This window comes from Bos mutus, chromosome X, assembly GCF_027580195.1.
Source record: "Bos mutus isolate GX-2022 chromosome X, NWIPB_WYAK_1.1, whole genome shotgun sequence".
NCBI classification, from domain to species: domain Eukaryota; kingdom Metazoa; phylum Chordata; class Mammalia; order Artiodactyla; family Bovidae; genus Bos; species Bos mutus.
Genome location: NC_091646.1, coordinates 65,901,445 through 65,909,196, shown reverse-complemented (window position 1 = coordinate 65,909,196; position 7,752 = coordinate 65,901,445). Strand labels below are relative to the sequence as shown.

Genomic DNA, 7,752 nt, shown 5'->3' with positions numbered 1-7,752 from the left:
GACCTAAATGTAAGACCAGAATCTATAAAACTCTTAGAGGAAAATACAGGCAGAATGCTCTGTAACATAAATCACAACAAGATCCTCTATGACCCACCTCCTAGAGTAATGGAAATAAAAACAAAAATAAACAAGTGGTATCTAATTAAACTTAAAATCTTTTGCACAGCAAAAGAAACTAGAAATAAGGTGAAAAGGCAGTCCTCAGAATGGGAAAAGGTAATAGCAAATGAAATAACAAGTGACAAAGGATTAATTTCCAAAATATACAAGCAGCTCATACCAGTCAATATCAGAAAAACAAACAACCCAATCAAAAAGTGCAAAAAAGACCTAAACAGACATTTCTCCAAAAAAGACATACAGATGGCTAACAAACACATGAAAAGATGCTCAATGTTACTCATTAGAGAAATGCGAATCAAAACTACAGTGAGATATCACAGTCAGAATGTTCATCATCAAAAAGTCTACAAACAATAAATGTTGTTTTTAAATTGCTAACACATCATCCATTCTGCAACCCATGGATCAAGGAGTCATTTCAACTGTTAAGTCTTATTATTTGAGAAGTACATTTTGTAAGGCTACAGATGCCATAGATAATGATTCCTCTGGTGGATCTGGGCAGTCAATTGAAAACTTCCTGGAAAGGATTTATTATTCTAGGTACCATTAAGAACATTCATGAGTCATGGGAAGGCATAAAAATATCAACATTAACAGGAGTTGGGAAGAAGTTGATTCCAACCTTCATGGACAACTTTGAGGGTTCAAGTCTTCAGTGGAGGAAGTCACATCAACTGCAGTGGAAATAGCAAAAGAACTAGAATTAGAAATGCAGCCTGATATAAGTATATTTCTTACTGATTTGCATTGTTGTATGGCAGAAACAAGTACAATATTGTAAAGCAATTTTCCCTCAATTAAAAAGAAGTGGAGTCTGAGGATGTGATTGAATTGCTGCAATCTCATGATTAAACTTTAATAGATGAGGAGTTGCTTCTCATGGATGACCAGAAAGTGGTTTCTTGAGATGAAATCTGTTCCTGGTGAAGACTGTGGAAATGACAACAGGTGGTTTAGAAAATTACATAAACTTAGTTGATAAATCCAAGGCAAGGTTTGAGAGAATTGACTCTAATTTTGAAAGAAGTTCTACCATGAGTAAAATGCTATCAAATAGCATTACATGACACACAGAAATCTTTCATGAAAGGAAGAGTCAGTTGATGCAGTGAAGTTTATTGTTGTCTTATTTTAAGAAATTGCCACAGGCACCCCAACCATCAGCCATCAGCCCCAACCACCACTCTGATCAATCATTAACCATCAACATGGAGGCAAGCTCCTCCACCAGCGAAAAGATTACAACACTTCAGCAAGATGATAGTTAGAATCCTGAGTGATATTTTTTTTTTGGCTGTACCACATGGCTTACAGACTAAAAGGTTTCTGAACAGCAAGGGAGACCATCAACAAAATGAAAAGGCAACCTACTGAATGGTAGAAAATAATTGCAAATCATATATCTGACAAGGGGGCTAATATCCAAAACACATTTTAAAACTCATACAACTCAATATTTTTAAAAACTGATTAAGAAATAGACAGAAGTTCTAAGTAGGCATTTTTCCAAAAAAGCAAACAGATGGCCAACAAGTTCATGAAAAGATGTTCTACACCATTAATGATCAAGGAAATGTTAATCAAAGTCACAATGAGATATCACTTCACACCTTTTGGAATGACTATTATCAAAAAGAAGAAATAGCAATGTTAGCAAGGATCTGGATAAAAGGAAACCCATGTGCACTTGCTGGTGGGAATGTAAATTGGTGCAACCACTACAAAAAAAAAACAGTATGGAGTTTCTTCAAAATATTAAAAATAGAGCTACCATATGATCCAGCAATTTCAGTTTGGATATTTATTTGAAAACCGTAATTTAAAAGATATCTGCAAGGTCTTAAGATATAGAGTTGTCTGCTGCCTCCTGACCTAAGTGAGATTGATGTTGAGTTGAATTCTGATGATGAGATCGTATAAGACAGCTCTGAACTTAACTTAGGGTAAAGAAGATGAGATCTTTACAAAGACAGAGATCTAAGATATTCCTACAGATGGACCAAACACTGAAGCAAAGGCAAATGTAAATGCACATGAAAAGTGTCCCTCTGGAATTCCCTTAAATAGTGGAATAAATTTCAAGAATTGCATAAAATGCATTCTGAACAGAAAAACCTCAACTTAAAGATCAGGAAAGAAAAAAAGAAAACACTCCAGAAAAAGCAAATTAAAGAATGAAGAAGAGTCTCGTAATGAACAGTCTTCAAGTGAAATCCAGTGGAAGGGACTTAGTCTTTTGGAGTCAATGAGAGGTTTGACCTCCACTGTTGAAATAAAGTTGAAACTTTGGGCCTTGAAAAGAGCATAGACCAGGTTGTGGAAGCGTGGAACATTGAGAAGGCCGAGAAACTCAACAACCAGCTAGCTACTCTAGAGCTTGGTGTAAAAATTGCCAAAGCAATTGCCTGCCACAACTTTGTAAAAGCCAAAAAGGATGCTGAAAATTCACAGCTTTTGTGGAAAAAAAAAAAAAACTTGCCTGGAGATTTGACGCAAAGAAGAGGTGGGAAACCAAAAGCAACATGGGATATACGTGACTTGCCAGAGTTCTTCAACAACTTTGAGGCTTTACTTGAGTCTTCAATTGCTTGATTTACTGAGAAGATTTTCCTGCTTATGCCAACTATGTCAGGAAATTGATGGAAACATAAAAAAAAAGCATAAAACTTGGGAGCTGATTATCAAATCATTTTTCATTCTTTTTCTAAAGAGTTCATCCCATTGAAGTGAATGAAATGGAATATTCAGTTATTTGTACAAGTAATCTAAGCATACATACAGGGGAAAAAGGATTTTTTAATTTATTTATATAGACCTCCAGTATAAAATCAATTTTACTTTTCATCCATTTGGTGTAGCATAGCCAATGAGCTCCTTACTTTCTTATCTGCACTCAGTGTAACTGCACTTATTCTGGAGTTGTGTTTTTAAGATTGGCATTTGTTTAAAATGGATTAGTCATAAACGCAAGAAAGATATTGTGTTTACAAATGACTTTAGTGTTATAAAAGTAATTATTGGTTCTTTATTTGAGGCAGTAGAGTTGATATTTCACAGTCACATAATAACAGCAATTGATTTTTAAAAAAAATAATAAAAGATATTTGCACCCCCATGTTCATGGCAGCAGTATTTACAATAGCCAAGATATGGAAACAACCTAAGTGTCTATCAGTGGATGAATGGATAAAGAAAGTGTGTGTCTATATATAGAACAGAATATTATTCAACCATAAGAAAGAATGAAATCTTGCCATTTTCTACAATATGGATGGACTTTGAGGGCATTATGCTAACTGAGATAAGTCAAACAAAGAAAGACACATAACATATGATCTCTCTTACATGTGGAATCTTAAAAAAAATCTCATAGATACAGAAAACAGATGGTGATTGCAAGAGGTGGGGTGAGGGTAGGAGAAATGGGTGAATTTTTTTAAATATAAGTAAATTGAATCTAAAATTTTTTATTGAAGGATAATTGCTTTACAGAATTTTGCTGTTTTCTGTCAAACCTCAACATGAATCAGCCATAGGTGGGTGAGATGCATGGAATTTAAAATTTTTTAAATATTCATGGCACTTTGGAAATCATTCATGAACAGGCACAGAGCAGTGAAAATTTTGAGTTGTCCAAGGTATGTATTCCCAGTTGAGGTTGAACAGAACAATACTGTCTTCTTGTTTCAGCTCTCATAATGTAAACAAGAGTCCATTTTGCAATCATCTTATGAAAAGACCCAAATGAACTTTTCAGCCAACCCAATATTTACTGCCATATTTTCTCCCCCTTACGTGCTTTTTTTTTTTTGGTGATTTTGCTATTTAAAATGGCCTTCATGCATAGTGCTGAAGTTCTGTCTACTGTTCCTAAGCACAAGACTGTGATATCTTACAGAAAAATTATGTGTGTTTGATAAGCTTTATTCAGGCTTGAGTTACAATGATGCTGGTCATGAGTTCAATATTAATGAACCAACAATTTATATTAAATAAATAATCTTTAAACAGAGGCACACATAAAACAAAGCTATATACTGATCAACTGATCACAGGAACTTAAGTCTGCATTTCGCTGGGAGCAGTGATTCAGGATTCACTAATTTCGTGTTAGCAGCAACAGTTCACAGAGTGTAACTACTGTGAATAATGAGAATCAACCGTACTTTGGTTGTTTCCTTACAGCACTGATCACACATTATAAGTATATGTTTATTTGTATAACTTTTAAATGTCTGTCTGCTCCAGCAGACTGCAAGCTTCAGGGGAACAGGGACTAGGATTTTTTTTCATTTGATTAGACCCCCAGTACCTGTTACCCCAGTGCCTAGTACATAGCTGGTGATTGGTAAAAATTGTTGAATGGAAAATTAAATGAATGAATGAATGAGTAAAGTGCCTGTAGTTATGTGGCACAGAGGAATACCTGGGCAGGGAGCCAAGCAGATCATTACAGAGAGAGGTTGCAGACTGTGGTAGGAGGGACCACTGTTTTGTTCCCATTTTCTATTATAGTAACTTTTGTCCTATCATGTTGACTATGCTGCTAAGTCGCTTCAGTCGTGTTCGACTCTGTGTGACCCCATAGATGGCAGCCCACCAGGCTCCCCTGTCCCTGGGATTCTCCAGGCAAGAACACTGGAGTGGGTTGCCATTTCCTTCTCCAATGCATCAAAGTGAAAAGTGAAAGTGAAGTCGCTCAGTCATGTCTGACTCTTAGCGACCCCGTGGACTGCAGCCCACCAGGCTCCTCCATCCATGGGATTTTCCAGGCAAGAGTACTAATGTTGACTATACTCAATGCATAATTGAAGAATTTTCCATTGAGACATTTCAGGTGTCAAAGCAAAACGCCACCTTCCTCTAAGTAGTTTAACATCCTTTCATTGTGCTGATAGTGAAAACAGTCAAAAGAAGTTCCTGTAATCTGGTGGCTACAAATAGTAGACAGATTTAGAAGGGACATGGGGTTTTCTTCCCCCTTTCCATCAGTTCATTTCAGTTCAGTCGTTCAGTCGTGTCCAACTCTGTGACTCCATGAATCGCAGCATGCCAGGCCTCCCTGTCCATCACCAACTCCCGGAGTTCACTCAGACTCACGTCCATCAAGTCAGTGATGCCATCCAGCCATCTCATCCTCTGTTGTCCCCTTCTCCTCTTGCCCCCAATCCTTCCCAGCATCAGAGTCTTTTCCAATGAGTCAATTCTTTGCATGAGGTGGCCAAAGTACTGGAGTTTCAGCTTTAGCATCATTCCTTTCAAAGAAATCCCAGGGCTGATCTCCTTCAGAATGGACTGGTTGGATCTCCTTGCAGTCCAAGGGACTCTCAAGAGTCTTCTCCAACACCACAGTTCAAAAGCATCAATTCTTCAGCGCTCAGCCTTCTTCACAGTTCAACTCTCACATCCATACATGACCACAGGAAAAACCATAGCCTTGACTAGATGGACCTTTGTTGGCAAAGTAATGTCTCTGCTTTCCACGGGAAGCCTTAAGATGGCTCTCAGATTCAGTCACAACTCTTTTGGGGGTTTAGGTCTGTTAACATTCCCCATGCAGAAGGCCGGAATGCATCTCCACATCATGTGTATTGAAATTGAATCACTCAGGCCTTTCTAGGTGTCCTGACATAACACAGCTAGACAGATATATGTTCATTTAGTAACCCCAGACAATGGATGATAGAACATAATCCACCTATCAGAAAGCCATCTTGAGGAGGCAGCTAATTGGGCCATTGTGGAAAGGAAGTCAAAATAAGCACAAGGACAAGTTAAGGAAGGCTTTATCCAACTTAGTAAGGAGTGTTTGAAAGCTGACCTTATGTGTAGGCAGACCTTATGTACACCTATGGCTGATTCATGTTGAGATTTGACAGAAAACAAAATTCTATGAAGTAATTATCCTTCAAATAAAAAATAAGTTAATTAAGAAGAAATGGTAAGTAACCCATTCTATGGTCACCTCTGGAAAATGATTTGAGGGTCATCAGGAAAGGTACTCCCACCCTCATTCCTTAATGAGATCTTATTTTACACCCAAACTATGTCTCAGTTGTTTTGCTCCTCTGGACTAACCTTCTTTTTTTTCCTTCAGCCTCATTAAATCTCACCTATCTTTCAAGGCCTTGTTCCTCCAAGAAGTCTCACTTGACATTAGGTCTCAGTGCCCTCTCTGAATTCAACTGTCAGACTTTCCAGGCATCATAAGACTTCTATTCATGTACTGACTGCCTTTATCAGTGATAACAGTGATTCAACTAACATTGTATGGCTCTGTTGACATGTCTTCCTAAAGGATTTTATATGCTATTGGAAGACAGGGACAATGTCCAGCATTTCCTCTGTATTCTCAACATTTCCTGGCATAATCTTCTGTATGTTTTGACTTTTAGTAAAATCTGTTCAAAAATGAAGTCAAGATATTAGCTTTTGTGAAGCCTTCTCTGCTCACCTTACCTGGAAGGGACTTCTCTTTCCCTAGAGAACTATATTTCCCTGAGAGTTTGCTATATTCTAGAGATAACTCTGGGTAAAGAAAGTTTGGGTGGTAGGGGCTGATAGATATATGATCATGACCTGGGATTTACCTTCTCCATTGACCAAGCAAAAGTTGTTTTTGGCACCCGGATCAGCCCAAACACATTTGGAATGCAGGTAGAGATGGTCTTTAGTGTCCTGAAATTCCTTTTTGGCCCCTTCACCTCTGAGATTCAGTACCGTCTTTCTCATGATCCTCTTACCCCCCACTGCTGTCTGTTCCATTTAGTTGTGTTTGCTGCTGCTGCTGCTAAGTCACTTCAGTCATGTCTGACTCTGTGCGACCCCATAGACAGCCTCCTACCAGGCTCCTGTGTTTATACAGTCCAAATACATGCAGGTTGCTATCATTTCCAACCTCACAGTTGCCCCAGTCCAGATTTAGTTTCTTTCACCTATCTTCTCCAATCATCCTGGCTGGTTCTCCAGGATCATATTTCAAGATCTTCTCTAGGTCTCCCACTACCAGTCTGCCAAAAGTCAGGGTATTTTTCCTAGTGACTAGAACCCTGGATAAAGAGCTGGATTTCTGTGTGCCCCATTTGGACCTAGGAACAGTCCAGGCATTACCAGAATGACCTCTGCAACTCACCACAGGTTAAGGTCAACCCCTGGCTCATTTGTTAGCAAGCCCAGATAACTCTCAACCCTGGTGTTCTTCAGCTTCCTCCTATTTCAGAAACATTTGACTTTTTAGATTAATTTTTCCCAGTTACATTACTATTTTCTGAGCATCCAAGTAGAATCCCTTTGGGCTATTTCCTGTGCATATTCTGAGGCTTGTTCTCTCTGCGTGCTATCCATGTCTCTGTTTTTGTTTCTCTACTTTATTTCTCCACGTCCCTTTCTGCTGAATCTTCTCTGCTTTGTTAGGGTAAGGTTACTCTCACTCATAACTCATAAGTCAGTCTCACTCATAAGTTACTCACACTCAACATCAGGACGCTTCCACAAGCCTCTTATCTTTATCCATTAAAGGGCAGACAGAATGGTAACCACAATTACAGAAAACTAACCAAGCTGATCACTTGGATCAGAGCCTTGTCTAACTCAATGAAACTATGAGCCATGCTGTGTAGGGCC

General features: G+C 38.4%; 1 pseudogene; it reads left to right on the top strand.

The window, feature by feature from the left end:
• The first annotated feature begins 1,674 nt into the window (after positions 1–1,674).
• On the top strand, positions 1,675–2,666 carry LOC102281305 (protein FAM204A pseudogene; annotated as a pseudogene).
• The last annotated feature ends 5,086 nt before the right edge of the window (positions 2,667–7,752 follow it).